Source organism: Grampus griseus (genome assembly GCF_964374135.1).
Source record: "Grampus griseus genome assembly, chromosome: 19".
Taxonomy (NCBI): domain Eukaryota; kingdom Metazoa; phylum Chordata; class Mammalia; order Artiodactyla; family Delphinidae; genus Grampus; species Grampus griseus.
Window position 1 is genome coordinate 23,800,566 of NC_139013.1, and position 23,337 is coordinate 23,823,902.

General features: G+C 36.6%; 1 long non-coding RNA gene across 1 annotated transcript; it reads left to right on the forward strand.

Annotated features, from left to right (window-relative positions):
- Positions 1–480: 480 nt before the first annotated feature.
- Positions 481–22,647, forward strand: LOC309836266. The gene is made up of 3 exons (XR_014298135.1): positions 481–498; positions 18,004–18,064; positions 22,486–22,647. It is a non-coding gene; the product is annotated as an uncharacterized lncRNA (long non-coding RNA).
- Positions 22,648–23,337: the final 690 nt, after the last annotated feature.

Sequence of the window (23,337 nt, forward strand, 5' to 3'; positions counted from 1 at the left end):
TGAGTATCTTTTCATGGACTTATTGGCCATTTATGTAAGTCTTCTTTTGCTAAGTGTCTACTCACATTTTTTGCTCATTTTTTATTGGGCATTGTCTTATTATTGAGTTGTAAGAGTTGTTTTTTAAAAAATTTATCTGGACACCAATCCTTTTTCAACTATATGTGTTATATTTTCTCCCCCTCTGTGGCTTGCTCTTTCATCTTTTAAAATGATATCTTTAGGAGAGCAGGAGTTAAATTTAGTTTTTCTTCTGCCAAGTGGATTTTCAAGATTTAATTTTCAAAATTTATTTTGGTGCTGAGAAGTGGGAAGGCTATTTATTTGTTCACATAACATGCCTTAGTCCCCAGTGTTCCTCTGGCCAAGCACACTGCATGGGAGGAATCCATCTGTCTCCCTGACTTGCTCCCAGTCAGTAATGCCAGCTAGGAAGTGCCTTGGCCCTGACATCTCAGCTGGAGGCTGCCAAGCAGAGGGGCCAGAGCTAAATCCCAGGTAAGCCGGGTAGGCTTCTGTCCTTGCTGGGGCCCTACCTTTGCAACATCTGACACTGTGAATCTAAATACAAATATCCTCTTTTTTTCTCTGTAGCACTTATGTTGGCTTGTAATCTTATCTTGGTGGGTTCATTTATCTGTCTTTCCCACTTGACTGTCTCTGAGGACAGGGACCTTGTCTGTTTTTATGTCCAAGAATTTGCAGAATATTAGTGGCTTTCAGAGCCCTACTTGCCCAGCACTGTGGGAAGAAGGCAGACAGTTCCCATTCTCAGGGTCCACAAGGAGTTCTAACTTGTGGCTGAGAAGTGTCCCTCATGGTTCTCCATCCCTAGACCAGGGCAAAAGTGCTTGTGGTCTATGGGCAGGAGGCTGGGAGAATCCCACCTCTCAGCCATGTGCCTGGGGTCCTCACCTTAGGAAACACTTGTTTTCAGCTTTACCCTCTTCCCCCTGTGGATCCCCTACTGGTCTGTTAGGTGATGAAGGGTCTCATCACACTATTTGCTCCTTCCTCCTGTCTTCTGTCCCCTCTCTTCTTTCCATCTTTCTTCTGGGGTCCTTTCCTGCCCCCTCCTCCTCCCCACTTCCCTCTTTCCAGCTGTAAGATGTGAGGAAGACCTCAAAGACTCACCAGGAGACAAATTCAACTGTAAGGACAATAAACGTAAACATGGATAACTATACAAATTCCAAAAGTATCTTTATTGTTTTCAAAGCAACCTATTAAATAGCAGTTCTTGCATGCATTATAAACTTCCTTAAAATTCATTGCCATCTATTACAGTGCATGTGTCAGCTTCAAATTTCACCTCAAATGCCCAGGGCTGAGACTTAGGCTTTCTGGGTGGGTTAACCTCCAGTAACCCCAAAGAGCTTAAGGTATGGGAAGTGAAGGCACATCTAAGGAGTTTTTACATAATCCTGGAGGAGTTTTTAATTTTGATGAAATCCAACTTTATCATATTTTTTCTTTTATGATTTGTGCTTTTTGTATCCTATTGGAAAAAATTTTGCCTACTCTTACTTCAAAATAGTCTATGATTTCTTTGAGAGCTAACGATTACATTTAGGCCTATGATTCATTTCAGGTTAATCTTTGTGAATGCCATGAAGTTGCCTTTTCATTTTGCTGATTTATTCTTTTGCTTACAGAGGCTTTTTAGTTTGATGTAGTCTCACTTGTTTATTTTTGCTTTTGTTGGCTGTGCTTTTGGTGCCATACCAAGAAATCATTGACAAGACCAATGTCAAGGAGATTTTCCCCTGTATTCTTCTGGGAGTTTTATGGGTTCAGGTCTTACAGTTAAGTCTTTAAACTATTTTGAGTTAATTTTTATGTATGGTATAATATAAGGGTCCAATTTCATTCTTTTGAATGTGGATATCTAGTTTCTTAACACCATTTATTGCATAGACTATCTTTTCCCCATTGTTAATTTTGGCTCCTTTGTCATAAATTAGTTGACCATATATGCATGCGTTTATTTCTGGACTCTCTATTCCACTGATTTATGTGTCTGTTTTTATGCTAGTACCATACTCTTTTGATTAGTATAGCTTTGTAATATAGTTTGAAAGCAGGAAATTGGATACCCCCAGCTTTGTTCTTCTTTCTCTAGATGGCTTTGGCTATTCAGGGTCTTCTGTGGTTTCATTTGAATTTTAGGACATTTTTTTTCTGTGAAAAATACCCTTGGAATTTTGATAGGGATTGCATTGAATCTGTAGATTGCTTTGGGTAGTATGGACATTTTAACAACATTTTAATTCTTCCAATTCATGAGCATGGAATATTTTTCTATTTATTGTGTCTTCAGTTTCTTTCATTAATGTCCTATACTTTTCAGTGTACAAGTCTTTTTTTTTGTGATTTGTGGGCCTCTCACTGCTGTGGCCTCTCCCGTTGTGGAGCACAGGCTCCGGACGCACAGGCTCAACAGCCATTGCTCACAGGCCCAGCCGCTCCGCAGCATGTGGGATCCTCCCTGACTAGGGCACGAACCCGCGTCCCCTGCATTGGCAGGCAGACTCTCAACCGCTGCACCACCAGGGAAGCCCAGTGTACAAGTCTTTCACCGCCTTGGTTAAATTTATTCCTATAAATTTATTCTTTTGATGAAATTATAAATGAGATTGTTTTCTTAATTTATCTTTCTAATAGTTTGTAGTTAGTATATAGAAATACAACTGATTTTTTTTTGTGGTACGCAGGCCTCTCACTGTTGTGGCCTCTCCCATTGTGGAGCACAGGCTCTGGATGCGCAGGCTCAGTGGCCATGGCTCACGGGCCCAGCTGCTCCGTGACATGTGGGATCTTCCTGGACTGGGGCACGAACCCGTGTCCCCTGCATCGGCAGGCGGACTCTCAACCACTGTGCCACCAGGGAAGCCCACAACTGAGTTTTGTATATTGATTTTGTATCCTGCAACTTTACTGAATTCTTTTATTAGTTCTAACAAATTTTTTGGTGGAGTCGTTAGGGTTTTCTATGTCATATCATCTGCAAATAGAGACAGTTTTATTTCCCCCTTTTTGATTTTAATGACTTTTATTTCTTTTTCTAGCCTAACTGTTCTGGCTAGGACTTCCAGTACTATGTTGAATAAAAGTGGTGAGAGTGGACATCTCCATCTTGTTCTTGATTTTAGAGGTAACAATTTCAACATTGATTTGCCCTTTGGTCTTACCTCTCTTATGGATCCAAAAAGAGTTGTTAATTTTTCAGTCTATTCAGCTCCTTTCTTATGGAATTGGACACTGGAAATCTCCTTTCCCCAATTTTTAATGGGATATTTTGTTGTTGTTGAGTTGTAGTTCTTTATATGTTCTGGATACTAACCACTTATAAGGTATATGATTTGCAAATATTTTCTCTCATTCCATGAGTTGCTTTTTCACTCTGTTGATAGTACCCTTTGAGGCACAAAATTTTTAATTTTGATGAAGTCCAACTTATCTATTTTTTCTTTTATTGTCAGTACTTTTGGTGTCATATCCATAAATCACTGCCAAATGTCATGAAGTTTTACCCTTATGTTTTCTAAGAAGGGTTTTATGATTTTAGCTCTTATGTTTAGGTTTGATCCACTTTGAGTTCATTTTTGTCTATGGTATAAAGTAAGGGTCAATTTTTGTTCACTTGCATGTGGATGTTCATATTTCCCAGGACTGTTTGTTGAAGAGACTGTTCATTCCCCATTGTGTAGTCCTGGCTCCCTTTTTGACTCATTTGACCACATAAGTGAGGGTTTATTTCTGGGCTCTCTATTATATTCCGTTGGTCTGCCATTATGCTGGTAATACAGTTTTGATTACTGTAGCTGTAATATATTTTGAAATCAGGAAGTATAAGACCTCTAAGTTTGTTCTTTTTTCAAAGATTGTTTTGACTACTTGGGGTTTCTTGAAACTTTGGATGGACTTTTCTATTTTTGCAAAAAGGTTGTTAGGATTTTGATAGAGATTGCATTGAATCTCTAGATTTCTTTGGGTAGTATGGATATTTGAAAAGTATTAAGTTTTCCAGTCTATGAATATGCATTTTCATTTGTTTGTATATTCTTTAATTTCTTTCCACAGTGTTCTGTAGTTTTCAGTGTACCTTCACCTTCTTGGTTAAGTTTATTTCTAAGTATTTTATTCTTTTTGGTGCTGTTGTAAATGGGACTGTTTTCTTAATTTTCCTTTTATATTGTCCACTGTTAGTGTATAAAAATGCAACTAATTTTGTGTATTGATTTTGTATCCTGCAACTTTGCTGGATTTGTGTATAAGATCAAACAGTTTTTTTTTTTTGTGTGGAATTTTTAGGGTTTTCCACATATAAGGTTATATCATCTGTGAACAGAGATAATTTTACTTCTTCCTTCCTAATTTGGATACCTTGCACTTCTTTTCCTTATGTGATTGCTCTGGCTAGCATTTCCAACACTATGTTAAATAGAAATTATGAAAGTTATCCTTGTTTTGTTTCTGATCTTAGAAGAAAAGCTTTTCAACTTTAACCATTGAATATGATGTAGTTTTTTCATATATGATTTTTCTGATGTTGAGGTAGTTTCCTTCTATTCTGAGTTTATTGAATTCATTTTTTTTTATCATGAAAGGGTATAGATTTGCCAAATGCTTTATCTGTCTCTATTGAGGGGATCATGTGATTTTTTTCTCACTCATTCTCTTAATGTAGTGTATCATATTGTTTTTCATATGTTGAACCATCCTAGCGTTCAAGGAATAAATCCCACTTGGTCATGTTTTGTAATCATTTTAACATGCTGATGAATTTGGTTTGCTAGTATTTTGTTGAGGATTTTTATACCAATATTTATAAACAATACTGGTCTGTGTGTATATATATATATATATATATATATATATATATATATATATACACACACACACACACATATATGGTAGTATCTTTGTGTGGCTTTGGTATCATGGTAGTGCTGAACTTGTAGAATGATTGAGGAAGTGTTCCCTCCTCTTCAATTTTTTGGAAGAATTTGAGAAGGATTGGTGTTAGTTCTTTAAAGGTTTCATAGAATTAAAGCCATTTGGTTCACGGCTTTTCTTTGTTGAGAAGTTTTAACTTACAGAATTAAACTTCCTTAGTAAGTGTAGATCTGTTCAGATTTTCTACTTCTCTATTACTCAGTTTTGGTAGGGTGTGTGTTTCTAGGAATTTGTCCATTACACTTAGGTTATCCAATTATTTTGGTATACAATTTTTCATACTACTCTTTTATGGTCCTTTTATTTCTGTAGAATTGATAATAATGTTCCCATTTTAAACTTATGATTTTAGTAATTTGAGACCTCTCTGTTTCTTTTTAATCTAGCTAAAGGTTTGTCAATTTTGTTGTCATTTTAGAAGAACCAACTTTTGGTATCATTGATTTTCTTTATTGTTTTTCTATTCTCTATTTTATTTATCTCTGCTCTAATCTTTATTATTTCCTTTCTTCTGCTAGTTTTGGTTATAGTTTATTTATTTATCTGTTCCTCAAGGTATAAACTTAGATTGTTTATTTGGGATCCTTTTCTCTTTTGTACAGCTATAAATATTCCCCTTAGTACTGCTTTCATTGCATCCTATGTTTTGGTATGTTGTGTTATCATGTTCGTTTCTGTCAAGATATTTTCTAATTTGCCTTTTGATTTCCTTTTTAGACAATTGGTTGTTTAAGAATGTGTCATTTAATTTCTGCATATTTGTGAATTTTCCAGTTTTCCTTCTGCTATTGATTTCTAGATTCATTCCATTGTGATTGGTAAAGATACTTGATATCATTTTAATCTTTTAAATTTTATTAAAAATTTTTGGCATAATACATGATCTCTTCTGGAGAATGTTCCATGTATACTTGAGAAAAATATGTATTCTTCTATTATTGGGTAGAGTGTCCTGTATATGACTGTTAGGTCCAATTGGTTTATAATGTTGTTTAAGTCCTCTATTTCTTCATTTTCTGTCAGCTGTTATATCTGTTATTGAGAGTGGGGGTATTGAAATCTCTTACTATTATTGTAAAACTGTATATTTCTCTCTTCAATTCTGTTAATGTTTGCTTCATATATTTTTGAGCTCTAATATTTGGTAATTGTTATATCTTCTTGAATAATTGACCCCTTTATCAATAAAGAATGCTTTTCATTGATTCTTGCAACTTTTCTTTTTAACTTAAGGTCTATTTTGCCTGATATTAGTGTGGCCATCCCTGCTCTCTTTTAGTTATTAGTCGTATGAATTATCTTTTTACATCTTTTTACTTTCAATCTATGTATTTCTTAGGTCTAAAATGAACCTCTTGTAGATGTCATATAGTTGGAACTTTTTTTTTTCAATTATTCACTCTATGCCTTTTAAAAAAATTTTTTAAATATAATTTTTTTTATACAACAGGTTCTTATTAGTCATCAATTTTATACACATCAGTGTATACATGTCAATCCCAATTGCCCAATTCATCAAACCACCATCCCCACCCCCACCCCCTGCGGCTTTCCCCTCTTTGTGTCCATACATTTGTTCTCTACATCTGTGTCTCAACTTCTGCCCTGCAAACCAGTTCATCTGTACCATTTTTCTAGGTTCCACATGCATGTGTTAATATACGATATTTCTTTTTCTCTTTCTGACTTACTTCACTCTGTATGACAGTCTCTAGATCCATCCACATCTCAACAAATGACCCAATTTTGTTCCTTTTTAAGGTTGAGTAATATTCCATTGTATATATATACCACATCTTCTTTATAAATTCGTCTGTCGATGGGCATTTAGGTTGCTTCCATGACCTGGCTATTGTAAATAGTGCTGCAATGAACATTGGGGTATATGTGTCTTTTTGAATTATGGTTTTCCCTGAGTACATGACCAGTAGTGGGATTGCTGGATCATATGATAATTCTATTTTTAGTTTCTTAAGGAACCTCCATACTGTTCTCCATAGTGGCTCTATCAATTTACATTCCCACCAACAGTACAAGAGGGTTCCCTTTTCTCCACACCCTCTCCAGCATTTGTTGTTTGCAGATTTTCAGATGATGCCCATTCTAACTGGTGTGAGATGATACCTCATTGTAGTTTTGATTTGCATTTCTCTAATAATTAGTGATGTTGAGCAGCTTATCATGTGCTTCTTGGCCATCTGTATGTCTTCTTTGGAGAAATGTCTATTTAGATCTTCTGCCTATTTTTGGATTGGGTTGTTTGTTTCTTTAATATTGAGCTGCATGAGCTGTTTATATATTTTGGAGATTAATGCTTTGTCCGTTGACTCATTTGCAAATATTTTCTCCCATTCTGAGGGTTGTCTTTTTGTCTTGTTTATGGTTTCCCTTACTGTGCAAAAGCTTTTAAGTTTCATTAGGCCCTATTTGTTAATTTTTGTTTTTATTTCCATTACTCTAGGAGGTGGATCAAAAAAGATCTTGCTGTGATTTATGTCAAAGAGTGTTCTTCCTATCTTTTCCTCTAAGAGTTTTATAGTGTCCAGTCTTACATTTAGGTCTCAAATCCATTTTGAGTTCATTTTTGTGTATGGTGTTAAGGAGTGTTCTAATTTCATTCTTTCACATGTAGCTGTCCAGTTTTCCCAGCACCACTTATTGAAGAGACTGTCTTTTCTCCATTGTATATCCTTGCCTCTTTTGTGATAGATTAGTTGACCATAGGTATGTGGGTTTATCTCTGGGCTTTCTATCTTGTCCCATTGATGTATGTTGCTGTTTTTGTGCCAGTACCACACTGTCTTGATTACTGTAGCTTTGTAGTATATTCTGAAGTCAGAGAGTCTGATTCCTTCCACTCCGTTTTTTCCCCTCAAGACTGCTTTGACTATTTGGGGTCTTTTTTGTCTCCATACAAATTTTAAGATTTTTTGTTCCAGTTCTTTAAAAATGCCATTGGTAATTTGATACGGATTGCATTGAATCTGTAGATTGCTTTGGGTAGTATAGTCATTTTCATAATATTGATTCTTCCAATCCAAGAACATGGTATGTCCATCTGTTGGTATCATCTTTAATTTTTTTCATCAGTGTCTTATAGTTTTCTGCATACAGGTCTTTTGTCTCCTTAGGTAGGTTTATTCCTAGGTATTTTATTCTTTTTGTTGCAATGGTAAATGGGAGTGTTTCCTTAATTTCACTTTCAGATTTTTCATCATTAGTGTATAGGAATGCACGAGATTTCTGTGCATTAATTTTGTATCCTGCAACTTTACCAAATTCATTGATTAGCTCTAGTAGTTTTCTGATGGCATATTTAGAATTTTCTATGTATAGTATCATGTCATCTGCAAACAGTGACAGTTTTACTTCTTTTCCAATTTGTATTCCTTTTATTTCTTTTTCTTCTCTGATTGCTGTGACTACTACTTCCAAAACTATGTTGAATAAAAGTGGTGAGAGTGGATATCCTTGTCTTGTTCCTGATATTAGAGGAAATGGTTTCAGTTTTTCACCATTGAGAATGATGTTGGCTGTGGGTTTGTCATACATGGCCTTTATTATGTTGAGGTAGGTTCCCTCTATGCCCACTTTCTGGAGAGTTTTTATCATAAATGAGTGTTGAATTTTGTCAAAAGCTTTTTCTGCCTCTATTGAGATGATCATATGGTTTTTATTCTTCAGTTTGTTAATATGGTGTATCACATTGATTGATTTGCGTATATTGAAGAATCCTTGCATGCCTGGCATAAATCCCACTTGATCATGGTGTATGATCCTTTTAATGTGTTGTTGGATTCTGTTTGCTAGTATTTTGTTGAGGATTTTTGCATCTATATTCATCAGTGATATTGGTCTGTAATTTTCTTTTTTTGTAATATCTTTGTCTGGTTTTGGTATCAGGGTGATGGTTGCCTCATAGAATGAGTTTAGGAGTATTCCTTCCTCTGCAATTTTTTGGAAGAGTTTGAAAAGGATGGGTGTTAGCTCTTCTATAAATATTTGATAGAATTCACCTCTGAAGCCATCTGGTCCTGGACTTTTGTTGCTTGGAAGATTTTTAATCACAGTTTCAATTTCATTCCTTGTGATTGGTCTGTTCAGACTTTCTATTTTTTCCTGGTTCAGTCTTGGAAGGTTATACCTTTCTAAGAATTTGTCCATTTCTTCCAGGTTGTCCATTTTCTTCGCATAGAGTTGCTTGTGGTACTCTCTTAGGATGCTTTGTATTTCTGCGGTGTCTGTTGTAACTTCTTTTTCATTTATAATTTTATTGATTTGAGTCCTCTCCCTCTTTTCTTGGTGAGTCTGGCTAATGGTTTATCAATTTTATCTTCTCAAAGAAACAGCTTTTAGTTTTATTGATCTTTGCTATTGTTTTCTTTGTTTCTATTTCATTTATTTCTGCTCTGATCTTTATGATTTCTTTCATTGTACTAACTTTGGGTTTTGTTTGTTCTTCTTTCTCTAGGTCCTTTACGTGTAAGGTTAAATTGTTTATTTGAGATTTTTCTTGTTTCTTTAGGTAGGCTTGTATGGCTATAAACTTCCCTCTTAGAACTGCATTTGCTGCATCCCATAGTTTTTTTTTTTTTTAAGTGGCTGATTTTACTTAGTTCTTTTTTTTTGATATTAGAATCTTTATATTTTTATCATATATTCTACACAATTTAAAAAATTAACGTTACAATGAGGATTTTTCCTATGTTCTATTGCTTTAAATATCACATATTTATAAAAGTAAATTGTATTTTGTATAAATTTGAATATATGTTAAGATATTAAATGAACAGTTTCTAATGGTGTTTTTTCTTTTTTCGTTAACATCGTTATTGGAGTATAATTGCTTTACAATGGTGTGTTAGTTTCTGCTTTATGATAAAGTGAATTAGTTATACATACACATATGTTCCCATATCTCTTCCCTCTTGCGTCTCCCTCCCTCCCATGCTCCCTATCCCACCCATCTAGGTGGTAACAATGCACTGAGCTGATCTCCCTGTGCTATGTGGCTGCTTCCCACTAGCTATCTATTTCACGTTTGGTAGTGTATATATGTCCATGCCACTCTCTCACTTTGTCACAGCTTACCCTTCACCCTCCCCACATCCTCAAGTCCATGCTCTAGTAGGTCTGTGTCTTTATTCCCGTCTTACCCCTAGGTATTTCATGACCTTTTTTTTTTCTTTTTCTTAGATTCCATATATATTTGTTAGCATACGGTATTTTTTCTCTTTCTGACTTACTTTACTCTGTATGACAGACTCGAGGTCTATCCACCTCACTACAAATAACTCAACGTCGTTTCTTTTTATGGCTGAGTAATATTCCATTGTATATATGTACCACATCTTCTTTTTCCATTCATCTGTTGATGGACAATTAGGTTGCTTCCATCTCCTGGCTATTGTAAATAGAGCTGCAATGAACATTTTGGTACATGACTATTTTTGAATTATGGTTTTCTCAGGGTATATGCCCAGTTGTGGGATTGCTGGGTCATATGGTAGTTCTATTTGTAGTTTTTTAAGGAACCTCCATACTGTTCTCCATAGTAGCTGTATCAATTCACATTCCCACCAACAGTGCAAGAGTGTTCCCTTTTCTCCACACCCTCTCCAGCATTTATTGTTTCTAGATTTTTTGAAGATGGCCATTCTGACCGGGTTGAGATGATATCTCATTGTAGTTTTGATTTGCACTTCTCTAATGATTAATGATGTTGAGCATTCTTTCATGTGTTTATTGGCAATCTGTATATCTTCTTTGGAGAAATGTCTGTTTAGAACTTCTGCCCATTTTTGGATTGGGTTGTTTGTTATTGAGCTGCGTGAGCTGCTCATAAATTTTGGAGATTAATCTTTTGTCAGTTGCTTCATTTGCAAATATTTTCTCCCATTCTGAGGGTTGTCTTTTGGTCTTGTTTATGGTTTCCTTTGCTGTGTAAAAGCTTTGAAATTTCATTAGGTCCTATTTGTTTATTTTTGTTTTTATTTCCATTTCTCTAGGAGGTGGGTCAAAAAGAATCTTGCTGTGATTTATGTCATAGAGTGTTCTGCCTATGTTTTCCTCTAAGAGTTTGATAGTATCTGGCCTTACATTTAGGTCTTTAATCCATTTTGAGTTTATTTTTGTGTATGGTGTTAGGGAGTGTTCTAATTTCATACTTTCCCAGCACCACTTATTGAAGAGGCTATCTTTTCTCCACTGTATATTCTTGCCTCCTTTATCAAAGATAAGGTGACCATATGAGTGTGTGTTTATCTCTGGGCTTTCTATCCTGTTCCATTGATCTATATTTCTGTTTTTGTGCCAGTACCACACTTCTTGATTACTGTAGCTTTGTAGTATAGCCTGAAGTCAGGGTGCCTGATTCCTCCAGTTCCATTTTTCGTTCTCAAGATTGCTTTGGCTATTTGGGGTCTTTTGTATTTCCATACAAATTGTGAAATTTTTAGTTCTAGTTCTGTGAAAAGTGCCAGTGGTAGTTTGATAGGGATTGCATTGAATCTGTAGATTGCTTTGGGTAGTAGAGTCATTTTCACAATGTTGAATCCTCCAATCCAAGAACATGGTATATCTCTCCATCTATTTGTATCATTTTAATTTCTTTCATCAGTGTCTTGTAATTTTCTGCATACTGGTCTTTTGTCTCCTTAGGTAGGTTTATTCCTAGATATTTTATTCTTTTTGTTGCAATGGTAAATGGGAGTGTTTCCTTAATTTCACTTTCATATTTTTCATCATTAGTGTATAAGAATGCCAGAGATTTCTGTGCATTAATTTTGTATCTTTCTACTTTACCAAATTCATTGATTAGCTGTAGTAGTTTTCTGGTGGCATATTTAGGATTCTCTATGTATAGTATCATGTCATCTGCAAACAATGACAGCTTTATTCTTCTTTTCCTATTTGTATTCCTTTTATTTCTTTTTCTTCTCTGATTGCTGTGGCTACTACTTCCAAAACTATGTTGAATAAGAGTGGTGAGAGTGGGCAACCTTGTCTTCTTCCTGATCTTAGTGGAAATGGTTTCAGTTTTTCACCATTGAGGACGATGTTGGCTGTGGGTTTATTATATATGGCCTTTATTATGTTGAGGTAGGTTCCCTCTATGCCCACTTTCTGGAGAGTTTTTATCATAAATGGGTGTTGAATTTTGTCAAAAGCTTTTTCTGCCTCTATTGAGATGATCATATGGCTTTTATTCTTCAGTTTGTTAATATGGTGTATCACATTGATTGATTTGCGTATATTGAAGAATCCTTGCATCCCTGGCATAAAGCCCACTTGATTATGGTGTATGATCCTTTTAATGTGTTGTTGGATTCTGTTTGCTAGTATTTTGTTGAGGAATTTTGCATCTATATTCATCAGTGATATTGGCCTGTAATTTTCTTTTTTTGTAGTATCTTTGTCTGGTTTTGGTATCAGGGTGATGGTTGCCTCATAGAATGAGTTTAGGAGTGTTCCTTCCTCTGCAATTTTTTGGAAGAGTTCGAGAAGGATGGGTGTTAGCTCTTCTCTAAATGTTTGATAGAATTCTCCTCTGAAGCCCTCTGGTCCTGGACTTTTGTTGCTTTGAAGATGTTTAATCACAGTTTCAATTTCATTCCTTGTGACTGGTCTGTTCAGACTTTCTATTTCTTCCAGGTTCAGTCTTGGAAGGTTATACCTTTATAAGAATTTGTGCATGTATTTCTGTGGTATCTGTTGTAACTTCTCCTTTTTCATTTCTAATTTTATTGATTTGAGTCCTCTCCCTCTTTTTTTTTTTTTTTTTGGTGGTACACGGGCCTGTCACTGCTGTGGCCTCTCCCGCTGCGGAGCACATGCTCTGGACGCGCAGGCCCAGCAGCCATGGCTCACGGGCCCAGCCTCTTCCCAGGATCTTCCTGGACTGGGGCATGAACCCGTGTCCCCTGCATCGGCAGGCAGACTCCCAACCACTGCGCCACCAGGGAAGCCCCTCTCTCTTTTTCTTGATGAGTCTTGCTAATGGTTTATCAATTTTGTTTATCTTCTCAAAGAACCAACTTTTAGTTTTATTGATCTTTGCTATTGTTTTCTTTGTTTCTATTTCATTTATTTCTGCTCTGATCTTTATAATTTCTTTCCTTCTGCTAACTTTGGGCTTATTTTGTCTTCTTTCTCTAGTTCCTTTAGGTGTGAGGTTAGATTGTTTATTTGAGATTTTTCTTGTTTCTTTAGGTAGGCTTGTATGGCTATAAGCTTCCCTCTTAGAACAGCTTTTGCTGCATTCCATAGGTTTTGGATCATTGTGTTTTCATTGTCATTTGTCTCTAGGTATTTTTTGATTTACTCTTTGATTTCTTCAGTGATATCGTGGTTATTTAGTAGCATTTTGTTTAGACTCCATGTGTTTGTGTTTTTTACATTTTTTTCCCTGTAATTCATTTCTAATCTCATAACGTTGTGGTCAGAAAAGATGCTTGATATGATTTCTATTTTCTTAGATTTACTGAGGCTTGATTTGTGACCCAAGATGTGATCTATCCTGGAGAATGTTCCATGCGCACTTGAGAAGAAAGTGTAATCTGCTGTTTTTGAATGGAATGTCCTATAAATATCAATTAAATCTATCTGGTATATTCTGTCATTTAAAGCTTCGCTTTCCTTATTTATTTTCATTTTGGATGATCTGTCCATTGGTGTAAGTGAGGTGTTAAAGTCCCCCACTGTTATTGTGTTACTGTTGATTTCCTCTTTTACAGCTGTTAGCAGTTGCCTTATATATTGAGGTGCTCCCCCTTGTTGGGTGCATATATATTTATAATTGTTATATCTTCTTCTTGGATTGATCCCTTGATCATTATGTAGTGTCTTTCCTTGTCTCTTGTAACATTTTTTATTTTAAAGTCTATTTTATCTGATGAGTATTGCTACTCCAGCTTTCTTTTGATTTCCATTTGCATGGAATATATTTTTCCATCCCCTCAATTTCAGTCTGTATGTGTCCCTAGGTCTGAAGTGGGTCTCTTGTAGACAGCATATATATGGGTCTTGTTTTTGTATCCATTCAGCAAGCCTGTGTCTTTTGGTTGGAGCATTTAATCCACTCACGTTTAAGGTAATTATCAATATGTATGTTCCTATGACCATTTTCTTAATTGTTTTGGGTTTGTTTTTGTAGGTCCTTTTCTTCTCTTGTGTTTCCCACTTAAAGAAGTTCCTTTAGCATTTGTTGTAGAGCTCGTTTGGTTGTGCTGAATTCTGTTAGCTTTTGCTTGTCTGTAAAGGTTTTGATTTCTCCATTAAATCTGAATGAGATCCTTGCCGTGTAGAGTAATCTTGGTTGTAGGTTCTTCCCTTTCATCACTTTAAGTATATTATGCCACTCCCTTCTGGCTTGTAGAGTTTCTGCTGAGAAATCAACTGTTAACCTTATGGGAGTTCCCTTCTATATTATTTGTCATTTTCCCCTTCCTGCTTTCAATAATTTTTCTTTGTCTTTAATTTTTGCCAATTTGATTACTATGTGTCTCAGCGTGTTTCTCTTTGGGTTTATCCTGTATGGGACTCACTGCGCTTCCTGGACTTGGGTGGCTATTTCCTTTCCCATGTTAGGGAACTTTTCGACTATAATCTCTTCAAATATTTCTCCGGTCCTTTCTCTCTCTTTTCTCTTCCTGGGACCCCTATAATGCGAATTTTGTTGCACTTAATGTTGTCCCAGAGGTCTCTTAGGCTGTCTTCCTTTCTTTTCACTCTTTTTTCTTTATTCTGTTCCACAGCTGTGAATTCCACCATTCTGTCTTCCAGGTCACTTATCCGTTCTTCTGCCTCAGTTATTCTGCTATTGATTCCTTCTAGTGTAGTTTTCATTTCAGTTACTGTATTGTTCAACTCTGTTCATTTGTTCTTTAATTCTTCTAGGTCTTTTTTAAAGATTTCTTGCATCTTCTCAATCTTTGCCTCCATTCTTTCTCTGAGGTCCTGGATTATCTTCACTATCATTATTCTGAATTCTTTTTCTGGAAGGTTGCCTATCTCCACTTCATTTAGTTGTTTTTCTGGGGTTTTATCTTGTTCCTTCATCTGGTACATAGCCCTCTGCCTTTTCATCTTGTCTGTCTTTCTGTGAATGTGGTTTATGTTCCACAGGCTACAGGATTTTACTTCTTCTTGCTTCTGCTGTCTGCCCCCTGGTCCACTCTATGCCTTTTGACTAAAGAGTTTAATTCGTCTATATCTAAAGTAATTGCTGATAGGAAAGGACTTACTTTTGCCATTTTGTTATGCTTTCTGTATGTCTTGTGACTTTTAATCCCTCATTTCTTCCATTACTGCCTTCTTTTTTGTTTATTTTATTTTTTTTTGGTAATGAAACATTTGATTTTCTTCTCATTTCCTTTGTGTATATTCTATAGATATGTTCTTTGGATTATTGTGGATATTATATATAACATCCTAAATTTATAACAATCTATTTTAAATTGGTACCAATTTAATACCAGTTGTATACAAAGACTCTACTCCTTTACACTTGTGCTTGCTACTTTATATTATTGATGTCACAAATTATATCTTTATATATTGTGTACCAATCACATAGATTTATAATTTTTTTAATGCATTTGTCTTTTAAGTCCTGTAGCAAATAAGAAGTGGAGTTCCAGATTCTTAAGGTGGAACCTTAGATCATTAATTTTAAAGCATTTGGAACCATAAATTTCCTTCTCAGCACTGTTTTAGCTGTGCTCCCCACATTTTCACATGTTGTGGCTTCATTTTCATTAGGTCCAAAATTTTCTTATTACTATTGTGATTTCTTTTTTTACTTATATGTTATTTAGAAATGTGTTCTTTAATTTTTAAATATTTCAAGAATTTTCCACATATTGTTATTGATTTCTTATTTAATTCCATTGTGGTTAAAGACCATATTTTGTATAATTTCAATCCATTTACATTTATTGGGACTTGTTTTATGGTCTAGTATATAGTTTGTCTGTTGAAAGTTCCATATGCCCTTAAAAAGAATGTGTATTCCACAGTCGTTGGGTGGAGTAGTCTATACATGTCAACTATGTCAAGTTGATTGAAAGTGTTAAGTGTTCTGTACCTCTATTGATGTACTGTCTACTGTTCTATTAATTATTGAGAGAAGAGTGTTGAAATATCCAACTGTAATTGTAGATTATTCTATTTTGTTTTTCAATTCTATTAGTTATTGCTACACATATTTTGAAGCTCTATTATCATTTGTACTAAAATTTAGTATTGTTACATATTCTTGCTAGATTGACTCTTTATCATTATGAAAAATTCCTTTTAATCCCTGGCAATAGACCTTGTTCTGATGTTTACTCTGTTTGATATTAACATAGCCATTCCAACTTTATTATTATTATTATTTGCATCATGTATCTTTTTCTATACTTTTACACTTGTTTGTATTTTAATATTTAAGTTGAGTTTCTTGGATTCAGCATATAGGTGGATCATGTTTTTTTTTGTTTTGTTTTTTAAATCTATTTTGGCAATCTGCCTTTTAATTGAAATGTTTAGACCACTTAAATTTAATATAATAATTTAAAAAGTTGGATTTCAGTCTATCAGCTTGATATTCGCTTTCTATTTGTCTCATCTGCTCTTTATTCCCTCTCCCCTTCTTTCTTGCCTTCTTTTGGGTTGAGTGTCTTCTGGTATTCCATTTTATTTCCACTATTGGCTAATTAGTTAAACACCTTTTAAATATTTTTCTAAATGGTTGCTCTAGGATTTAAAATATACATAATTAACATTGCAGACTACCTTAAAATAATATTATGCCACTTCATGTACAATATAAGAATCTTACAGTAGTATACTTCCATATCCCCCTCTCATACTTTGCACATATATATTACCTCTATATATGTCATAAATCCCCGAATATATTATTTTTTCTTCAAACCATTATCTTTAAAGAAATTTAAAAATTAGAAAAAAGACTTTTATATTCACCATTTCTGTCTCTTCAGTCTTTTGTTTATATGTAAGCTTCTAGTTGGCATAATTTTCCTTTTGCCTGAAGTACTTTCTTTAACATTTCTTACAGTGCAGATATGCTAGTGATGAATTATTTCAGTTTTTTCCTGAAAATATCTTTATTTGCCTTCATTTTTGAGATATAGTTTTACTGTGTATAAAATTCTAAGTTGATAATTTTTTTCTTTCAGCATTTTCATTTACCATTGTTTTCTGGGTTTCTGAGGAGAGGTCTGAAATTATTTTCCTCTTTGTTCCTCAGTATGTAATGTGTCTTTTTCCTCTGGTTCTCAGGAATCTGATTAAAACGTGTCTTGGTATACTTTGCTTTATGTTTATCCTGTTTGAGTCTTGTTGAGCTTCTTGGATCTGTCAGTTTGCAATTTTCATCAAGTTTATCATTTTAAAATTTATTTATTTATTTATTGGATAAAGTTGACATGTAACACTGTATAAATTTAAGGTGTACGTCATGTTATTTTGATACATTTCTATATTGTAATATGGTTGCAGTTGTAATGATATTGATCACATTACATACTTGTAGTACAATAAACTGTACATTAAATATCTATTGCTATTTTAGAACTTGTTACAAGTTTGTACCTTTAAACACCATCAATCCACCCCCCATCTCCTAGTAACCACTGTTTAACTCTGTTTTTTTTTTTTATTTTTTACATTATTTATTTTTTAAAATATTTATTTATTTGGCTGTGCTGGGTCTTAGTTGCAGCATGTGGGATCTTCATTGCCACATGTGGGATCTTTGTTGTGGCATGTGGGATCTTTAGTTGTGACATGCAGGGTCTTTAGTTGCAGTATGCAGGGTCTTTAGTTGTGGCATGAGAACTCTTAGTTGCGGCATGTGAGATCTAGTTCCTGACCAGGGATTGAACCCAGGCCCCCTGCATTGGGAGCGTGGAGTCTTAGCCACTGGACCAACAGGGAAGTCCCTATTTTGTTTTTTTAAAACATTGTTGTTGTTTTAGATTCCAAATATATGTGATTTACAGTACTTGTCTTTCTCTGTCTGCTTATATCACTTAGTATAATGTACTGAAGGTCCATCCATGTTGTTGCAAGTGGCAGGATATCCTCCTTTCTCAAGGTGAGTTATATTCCATTGTGTATATATACTACATCTTTTTTATCCATTCATTTGTTGATGGTCATTTGGGTTGTTCCCATATCAGATATTTTTTCGTTGTTGTTGTGATTTTCTCAGACATTTTTTCTTTGCTCCTTTATCTCTCCTCTTCCCTGGGACTTTAATTTTACATACATTAAAATGTTTGGGGCTTCCCTGGTGGCGCAGTGGTTGGGAGTCCGCCTGCCGACGCAGGGGACGTGGGTTCGTGCCCCGGTCCAGGAGGATCCCACGTGTCGCGGAGCAGCTGGGCCCGTGAGCCATGGCTGCTGGGCCTGCACATCCGGAGCCTGTGCTCCGCAACGGGAGAGGCCACGGCAGTGAGAGGCCCGCGTACCGCAAAAAAAAAAAAAAAAAATTTGATGTTGTTCCATAGGTTACTGAGGCTCTGTTCATTTTTTCAATCTTCTTTTGTTGTTCTGTGCCTTATTTTGTATAGTTTCTGTTGTTATGTCTTCAATTTTATAGTTTTTTTCTTTGGCAGTGTCTACTATGTAGTTATTCCTATCCAGTGAAGTTTTTTCTTGAAATATTGTATTTTTTCATCTTTGGTAGTTCCATTTGATTCTTTTTTATGACCTCCACTTCTGTCCTTATTATGTTAATGCTTTCCTTTCACTAGTTAAGCATTTTGAATGTATTTGTAAGAGATGTTTTAGGACCCTTGTTAATTACATAGTTTTTGTCATTTCTACCTCTGTTCCTATTGATTTTTAAAATTCTTATGGATCACATTTTCATGCTTCTACAGATGTCTAGTAATTTTTTATTGAAGTTGGGCATTGTATATTTTGCATCATTGAGTGTTGCATTGATCGCTTCAAGGTGGCTTGTTTCTTTTGAGACTCGTTTTTAAGCTCTTTAAGGGTGACTTTAGAGTAATTTTCCCCTGGGATTAGTTTAGCTTCACTACTAAGACACTGGTTTTTTTTTGCCTTTTACTAAAGACTGTGTGATTCAGTAAGGTCTCTCCATTATTGCTGGTGGGAACTTGAATGATTCCAGGTCCAGGGTGAACTCTGGGAATTATCTAGTCTACAGCTCTTTAGTAATTGTTCTTTCTCCAGAGTTTGTCCTTTGCCCAGCTTTATGTAGTTTCACCATACAGAGCTTGTTATTTGAACAAAGAATAAAGGCAGTCCCTGTGCAGGTATTTGGAGCTCATTTTATAAAAGCTCTCTCCTTCTTGACATTCTGCCCCACAAATTTTAGCTAACTCAGCTCCCTAAAACTCTTGATCTCTGACTCCTCAATTCAACAATACCCACTGTGCTCTATTCAGGTTCCCCTTCTCTTTGCCACAATCTGGAAATTGACTCCAGGCAGAAATTTGGGGTGATCATGGAATTCACTTTGTTTATTTCTCTTCTCTCAGGGATCACAGTCTTTTGTTGCCTGTTGCCCAATATTTGGAAATATATTTTGTACAGTTTCCCAATTCCCTAGAGGGGTTAGTCTAGACACTGTTATTTCCTCATGGCTGGAAGTAGACATGCGGCTGGCATTTTTGACCCTTCTTTTCTTTTGTTGTGTATTACCATTCCTCAGGTTAAGCCCTTCATTACTCGCTTCCTGATTATTCTAAAAGCTGTCTCCTTTTACCCACCAACCCATCTGCCCAGGGCATTCATGTTTTTATATTTTTTTTAATTTTTAAAATTTTTGGCTGTGTTGGGTCTTCACTGCTGCACGTGGGCTTTCTCTAGTTGTGGCAAGCAGGGGCTACTCTTTGCTGAAGTGTGTGGCTTCTCATTGTGGTGGCTTCTCTTGTTGCAGAGCATGGGCTATAGGCACGTGGGCTTCAGTAGGTGCAGCACGTGGGCTCCGTAGTTGCGGGACGTGGACCCTAGAGTATGCAGGCTTCAGTAGTTGTGGCACGTGGGCTCAGTAGTTGTGGTACACGGGCTTAGTTGCTCCGTGGCATGTGGCTTGAAGACCAGGGCTTGAACCTGTGTCCCCTGCACTGGCAGGCGGATTCTTAACCACTGCACCACCAGGGAAGTCCCCATGTTTATTTTTATTTTGTTTCTTTCTTGTTTCATTTTGTTACTCCCTTGCTCAAAAATATTTAGTGACTCCTGGAGTGAATATACAATGTTTTTCCTACTCTTTTGTCCTTTCCTTTGGGAGCCATCCTTCCCCCATTACATTCTAATGGAAATGTCAATCTCCATCCCTTGCCCCAATCCTATACACCCCACCCTGCCTAGCCAATCTTGGTACCTCATTTCATAGCAATAGTGATTGTTCCAGGGGTAGATAGTGTCAATCATGGTCTTCTCTGGGACTGATATAGGGACATTGAGACAAAGGGATGCTCTTTTGGCTGAGTGTGTTAGGCTGGGAGAATGTAAATTTGGGACTGTCAAGGACCATCTCCCTTTGCCTAATAGAGAAAGATTTACTGCTATAGAAGAGAATGAGATCAACACACTGGGTGAAGGACAAAGAGACAGAGATAAAGATAGAGAATATATGACAGAGAACAACATTAAGTCCCTTGATTCATATGTGCATGAAGATAGCAAATCCGCATACTTCCCAGTTCTTTGAACTAATTAAATTTTTCCTTGTTTAATCTAGTTTGAGTGGAGATTCTTTTACATCTGAAAGAATTCTGTTTAAGACAGTTCCCCTTTGTTTATATAATAAAATGTAGCTTTAGGAAAGCTACTCACTTTTGGTACCTTTCCTTGCTTTTGGTACTTTGTGCTGACATCAGGTGTGCCATTCTTTGCTTATCAAAATGCTAGTCAGAGCAGCTCTGTGGCAACTCTGGAAAGCTTAGTTTTCAGAGTCAGAGAGATCTTGGTTGGCGCTTTTTTGCTGCCTACTAGCTGTGATATGAAAGGTCAGTGCATATATTTTACTTCCTTCTCCAATAAAGAATGGAGGAAGTAGGAAGCCCCATGGTACCAGTAGGAATTAGATTTAACCATGTACAACTGAAAACCCAAGATAAGAATATTTTGAACAGGTAGAAATTTCTTTCTTATGTAAATTAAATCTGAAGGTAAACATGCAGGCTTCACAAAGTCATGAGGGAACCACTCCTTACCCCCTTTTCCTCCACCATCCTAACAAATGGCTTCAATTCTAAAAGTCCTCTTCTCTTTATTGAAGTTAGCTAGACCTATTATGCAGACTCAATATATTATTCCCACCTGGGTACAAGGAAAAATGGGGGAATGGACAGGTATTTTTCTATGTTGGAAATTTTCTCCTCAGAAGGAAGCTTTCCTTTGCTACTATTGTTCACCTCTGTTAGCAGAATCTGCCAAAACAGAAAGTTGAAAGCTCTCGGAATCTCCAATAAAGAAAAGGAGATATGATCCAAGACCATGTGGATAGTAGCAGCTATGATGAGTTGCAAGTTTGTTTTATCAGCTGAGGAAGATAGTGCTTTGCCTAAAATGATTAGGCTTGGTCATGTTTGTGGGGATGGCAAGGAAAGGGCAGATACAGAGAAGCTAAATGATTTGGGGACTCTAGGAGTATGGGCAAAGGAAGGATCAAAGTTCACATGGCTGCCTGGAGTCTCCAGGCCCCTCTTCCCACCATCTTCCATGATTCTCATGGTTCCTCTAGCATCATTTTATGGCCTGTTTTTTCCTGTATCTTTATCATTCCTAGCTGAATTTGTTCTATACCCCTCTAGTCCCTACCTCCACCGATATATCTTTGTACCAGAACAAGAGGGTCTTCCAAGAATGTAATTTTCATTATGTTGCTTTTCTGGTGACTTTCATTATGTTGCTGTTTTGGTGACTTTTTTTTTTTTTCCCTCCTGGCTGCTTTGTATTGATTACTAGGACCTGTCTCTTCACCATGGCCCCTAGGATCCTGGAATAATATAATTTAAGAAATTAAGACAGACTAGACAGATTCTCAGGAGATTTTATTGATACTCAACCTGCAGCATGTCTTTGAAATTAAGCCATGCTGCAGTTCACACCTAAACCACAGAGTCGGGATGGTTTAAGTTATGCTGTGTTAACAAACAGCCCTGGGCCATGTGGGCTGGCAAGGGGCTCTTCTCCACATAGACACTCAGGGAACCAGAGTGACCATCTTCTTGTAGCGGCATCACCTGGACCCCATGGTCCTCTCAGTCTCTAAGGGAAAAGAGAGCACTGGAGAGTGTTGTAGAAGCCAGCTCTGCTCCCGTAAGCAGAGCATAAGTTCCCTGAGGTAGGGACTGTGATAAATAAATGCATATTCATCTATTTGTTCATTCTGTGAGACATCCTAGTGAGAGATAGTGTGAAGGTGAAGTTTGGCCAAGAAGTGAGGAAAACCAAATTCTGCCTGTTTTTTCCCACCAGAACCCTGAGGGAAATGAGCAGTGGTAAATGGGAATTGACCCTTGTCTCCCAATGCAGAACACTCTGGCAAGCTGACCTGGGCAACGTGGACCAACCCTTTTACACAGACTACTATGGAAATGGAGTGGAGTATGGGTCCTGCTTTGCCTACGTGGTCCCTCAGTGTGAAGACTGAAGGCTGAGTTCTTATCGTCGAGAAGGAAGGCTGATTCATTCCATCCCTCCAGAGCCAGAAGACTTACAAGAAGATCTGGTGTAGAAAGACAGTGCCTGGTACCAGGCTGGCTTAGTCCTGTACCAGGGCTGGTGCCATGTGGGAGAGGAGGCAGGAGGTGAGGAGAGGGGCTGGATCTCAGCTCCAGTCTCCTTACCCCTCTCACCTCCTACTACAGGGTGTCTCTACCCTTCAGCCCATTAGTGTTCACAGATCTGACCAGTCCATGGAGATTCCTTCTTCCTGGGCAAGTGAGGAAGAAGGTGGCATGGGGAAAGGGACCTTGAATATTGATTAATTAATTCAAGGCAACATATTAATTAATTAAATTAAAAATTGCAATGAACATCTCACATGGGTCAAACATTCCTCACAGTTGCCATATCAGAACTGGGGGCAAATAGGAAATACTAATGACATAACAGGCCACGCTTTTTATTTTCCTAATAAAATCTGCATATTTTCAAAATTAAATCTGCTTGGCTGTCACCCACTGGAGTTCAGAGGTAACAACAACGATGATGATAGGACAGCAGTTGGGTATTGCTTATTCAGTGTTTACTGTGTGTCAGTCACAGTGCTAAGTGCAGCACACCACTGAATTCTCATAGCAAACCAAAAGACGTGGATGTTACTGCACTCCATTCTGTAGGTAGGATGACTGGAGTTCAGAGTGGTGAAGTGGCTCACCTAAC